We start from the raw sequence: 5,318 nt of genomic DNA on the forward strand, positions 1-5,318 counted from the left end.
TAATTGCCTCCAACGGGGACGTCTAATTTGGTTCGTTGTGTTTCACCACACCTTCAAACCCCTCGCGTTGCAGCAAACAAACACCGTGGTTGCTGGTACGTCATTAGCATCCTCACCTCTGAACTCCACCAACCCTATATTGCGTGCTGACATCTCTCCTAACTTTGCAGTCTCTATTGACAACAGCACTGTGAGAGATAGAGATAGAGTGAGAGAGAGCGAGAGAGAGATAGAGCGAGAGAGAGAGATAGGGCAAGAGAGATAGAGAAAGAGAGAGAGAGAGCGAGAGAGAGAAAGAGCGAGAGAGAGAGAGAGAGAGAGAGAGAGAGAGAGAGAGAGAGAGAGAGAGAGAGAGAGAGAGAGAGAGAGCGACACTTAACATTCTGATATGCTTTCAGCCGGGCTGCTCATGGGGACAGGTCTGTTGTGGTTACTGCCTCTTGGTCCTTGTAAAGCTGGCTAATCTCATCTTTTTTAATGATGTTGTCGTGGGACTAATCCCATTGCGGTGGCAAGAGCTCTACTGTCCTGGAGAATAATGAAAGCCAGAATTGACATTGAGACGGTTGACGACGGTGAGATACATGATGATGCGAGAGTGGATGAAAGGGGAAAGGACCTCTGAACCAATAGATACCATTCTGTATGTATTCTGCGTCGTTTGGATATTTTAGCTTGGCCGGTTTTTCATTTGACCAAACACTCTGTCTGCACTAAAAATGAACACAAAGTTAGATGTGAACATCAAGGGAACATTACGTAAACGTGTGATTCTAGATATGTATATCCTAGAAACCTGCTGTGCTGACCAAGAAAGAACAAATGATCTATTCAGCGTTTTATCCGAATTCCGCCGCACTTCCTTTTAAATAATCTTCAGAATTCTATTTATTGTGCTCCTCTGTTTTGTGTTTGGGGGGAGGGTACATGTGTGAATGCAATGAATTGTAATTCTCTCACGACCCCCCCCCCCCACACACACACACACACACACACACACACACACTAGGGACAGCTAGGGACAAGCACTTATGACAACTCTTCATTGGATTCCTGTTGACCTTAACTCGAGATCTGGTCTTAACGGTCCACAGGGAGAGGTCCAAAGGTCTACTTCAATTTAGGACTCAGTGAGATGATAGGATGTCGGTATGTGAGCAGACTCTGCTAGCAGACTCTGCTAGCGACTTCTGACATGACAGGGAACCTTCCAAGGGTTCTGGCTGCTGTGTTCAAGATAGCCAAGGCTAGGAGAGAGAATGAACAATGAAGATATCTATTCAAGTATGTATGCAAATCCATGAAGATGACCCCCACCTACCCCCTGCACACACACACAAACACACACACACACACAAACACACGCACACACATCCAAATTGAACATGTTCCAGTAAGTGTCAGAATTAAATATGACCTTCAAATGGCGTTGTCAGCCCTATTTGTATAAATTAGAAGTCCATTACTTAAATCCTAAATGGCATTGTCTATGCAAAATCATGCAGTGTTTCCATGGGTATCGAAGAAGACTGAATTTGCATTCAGTAACAGTGACATTCCATCTTCAGAGACAGAGATTGCAGACAAAATGCAGCTTGTTGATTTGTCAACAGGATGCAACTGAAAGACCAACACGTTGTGGTCTTACCTGTATGAAAACAATACGCTCGCCCCCATTTCTCATTTCTGTCACGTTCTCTGTACCAAATTGCTGTAAAGGAAAAATGTTGTTATTGCAATGGGGAGGCAATGCACAACATGTATGAATAGCATGTGAATCTCACCGGAAGATATGACACAGGTACCACTCCAGTCCAACCGGACAGTGCTGTTTTGAAAATTGGCTTCTTGGTAATCCACTCTTCAGTTTGCTACAACCTTTGTGTGACAGTCAAAAGACTATCCGTGGAAGGGTTGGACACCTGGTCAGAGAGAACTGGGGGGCAGGTCTGAACCCTTTTGAGTGCCGAAACAAAGTCGAGAAAGATAGAATAGAAAGTCGAAGATTGAGCTGAGACACGTGCAAGAAGCCAGGAGGGGAAAGCAGAGAACACAATGTGTTCATAAGCTGGAGAGAGCGAGAGAGAGGGTTAGGGTTAGGGAGAGAGAGAGGAAACTAAGATTAAAGCTTTTGTGTAGAGTGTATCAGTGATCTGCCAATAGAATTGAGTTGTGTGATACAGATTGTGATGAAGGGTGTCCAAAATTGTTACTTGCTACGTCCCAGACTTTGATCAAAATCATTCAAAGCAGATCCAATCTCTCTCTCTATCTCTCTCTCTATCTCTCTCTCTATCTGTCTCGCTCTCTCTCGCTCTCTCTCTCACACACACACACACACACACACACACACACACACACACACACACACACACACATACACACACTGTACCCACGCTCACTCTCGTTCTCACTCACAATGGTGTCACACACACGCAGGATCTTGTAATCAAGAATTTGCAATGACGAGCTGGCGAATACCTTGGCTTTGAACAAAACGGAGAACAAAATCCAAAGGGCTGAGGTTATTCTTTATTCTCTGCTTACCTGTGGAGAACATCCCGAAAAGGAAATCCGGGGTGGAAAAAATCGATTTCTGCCTGAATGGGATGCTCGCCGCCTATTTGAGAGGCGCGTTGTTGGGCTGCTCTGGTCAGAGGGCAAGTGGTCGGGTTCTGGAGGGCGGAGTTGAGCCGGGAATAGGTGCGGCAGACCTTCGGGGTGACTCAAGCGGCCCATCTGTCAGTCGGAGAAAAGGTGGTGGTGAGGGGGGGGGTGGGGGTCATCAGGTGAGGGGGCAGATCTCGACCTCCGTCTTCTCAACCCTCAGATGGGGCCGTGGAAGGACAAGATGGTGGGGACGGTTGGAGGACCCATCTGGCCTCGTTCGTCCCCTGGGTGTCCTCTGTGGGTTGTGGCTCCGACCGAGTCTTATGGTGGAGGACACAGCTGTTAGCAGTAGGTGTCCTGCTCTGACAACACATCCTGTGGACGCACACACACACACACACATATACAGGCACGCACACACACAACACAGGGGAAGGATGTTGGAGTCTTTGGGAAAACAGAACATGGGGTCGACCCAGTCTCGGGCCTCGCATCTGATGAGGCTGTGAGGGTCCTGTTCACATGGCGAGGTCGGCCGCCGGCCGCCGGTCTAATTCTGGTGTCGTTCTCCTCCACGGTTTTTTGTTGGGGCTGTTAAAACACAGTCAATTAGGTTACTTTCACGTGCTTGTTGAAAACACAGCTGGTTTGGATTTCAAGGAGGGTTCAGCAGGGTTCAGCTGGGTTTAAACTGAAAAAACAAAAAACAAATGAGAGAATCAAAATCAGTTTACACTGTATGTAACATGTCAAGGAAGACAATGATGAAAATAAGATTGAGATGACAGCCAATAGGCCCATGAGTGATGATATCGGTTGATGTAAAGCACACTGTGCTAAGCTTGAATCAATAGACCAATTATTTGTTTGTAAACAATCGGGATGTGCGCGCACTGTGGATGCAGAAAACCGGGAAAGGATAGCATTTTAAACGGCAAAAGGACCACACGGATAATACAAATAGTTAGATTTAAAAAGACCAAAAGCGTCGAGGGGGACATGCCTTTAGGAGAGAAAGCGATTACCCAATGATCTGTCGCATCAGAATTTTGATTTGGGTCACGAAAGTCTTGAAATTTGAGTGAGAATGTCGCCCGATACAGACCGCATAGTCGAGCGGCAACCATGTCTTCACGTCATGTCAAAAAGTTCATAATTTTACACTTTTACAGTCAATTCTACATTTAAAAAGTCGAGCAGGGCAGCTTTTAAGAGATATGGGAATTCTGCTTTTAGTCAGCTGGTCCGATTATTTTTCTGATTTGTTTAAACTGGCAATCTGAGTGAGACTACATCCCAGTTACAGTGTTTTGACGTTAGCCTCAGTCAGACTCGTTCACTGGCAGTGTGCACAATGTTGTATTTCACTCTATTCTACACCAGAAACGTCAGGGAGGACTGCCTAATGTAGATACGAGTCTGGTGAAGATAGCCAGAATCTCGGATTTCTTTAACCTGTCTGTTTCATTCGTCATTTGCCTGAGAAAGTGACCTCCGTTAGCCAGGCTAGTTTTGCCCGATCACTTGGACAGGCTATTTAAGGGTATCGGGGTCAAGTGACTTTTGTGCATAGACAAGTGAACGTAAATGTATTTGTCCAAAGGCCAAGAGCCTCAAAAAGTTAATATCAAGCCCTGCAATCCAGTGGCCAGAGATATATGATGACCTGAACGACACTCCAAGAGTAATAGATTGGGGAGAAGTTCGTCTTTTGCAAACCACATGCGCAGTTGAGCCTGCTTGACAGTTGTGTGACGTAGGGTGATAATTGGTCTATATTTTGCATCATGCCGGTATACTGAGGTAGGTTTGGGATATTTTTCGACTGATATGATTGGGAATAGAAAGGGTAGAGGAGATGGATATCAATGAGACAATCATAATAAATTGTCTCAACCCCTGAGGAAAACGTCAAGTACCTATCTTCCAGCGGATGTTTCATTCTGCTCAATATTGCTGCAGACTCATACAGTATGTTGCAGAGGAACACAAGCAAATACACACACACACACACACATACACACACGTGTCTTCACACATGCATACACATGAACTCAAATATGGTCCACAATATCCTGGTTGAGAAGAGAGTCTTACAACAATCCTTTTTCTTTTTAGATGAGGACTTTCATAGGTCAGGGCAATATACACAAATGTGTTTGTATGCCGACAGTATGTATGCATAAGTTACATAGGCCTATTTATAACTATCAACTAAATTGATTTAGCAAATTTACAGTACAATACAGTATGAGACGAAATCAAAAAGAGTTCATAAATGGTTCGAAATGATTGTATTTGTAATCAATTGTTTTGTCTGCTGGTGTAAAACGCCTGTGAAATCCCATGCCGCTGAATTCATATGTAAACATCACGGGGTCGCTTTCCAATGGGCTAGCTGACCTCTAATCATTTTGTCCACCAACATTTGCACACAGTAATTATACGTCTCATCGATTTATGCAAGAGTGCTAGGCTTCATATCCTAATTAGCTCAACTTTAAAAAGGTTAAAAGTGCATATTGGTTGATATTGGTGATTCTGTTTCAATAAGCTTAGGCTATAGGTTGATTTGGGTAATTTTGTGTTGCATTAAGGGTAAACAATACGGGCACATTCGTAGCCAACCAGCTGCGTGTGCGCAACCTGTACCAGTCGCAGGGGGTTTTCAGGAGGCGCGCGCCCTGTCCGTTCATTGGAGTGCTGAA

The sequence above is a fragment of the Hypomesus transpacificus genome, chromosome 26 (assembly GCF_021917145.1).
Source record: "Hypomesus transpacificus isolate Combined female chromosome 26, fHypTra1, whole genome shotgun sequence".
NCBI lineage: Eukaryota > Metazoa > Chordata > Actinopteri > Osmeriformes > Osmeridae > Hypomesus > Hypomesus transpacificus.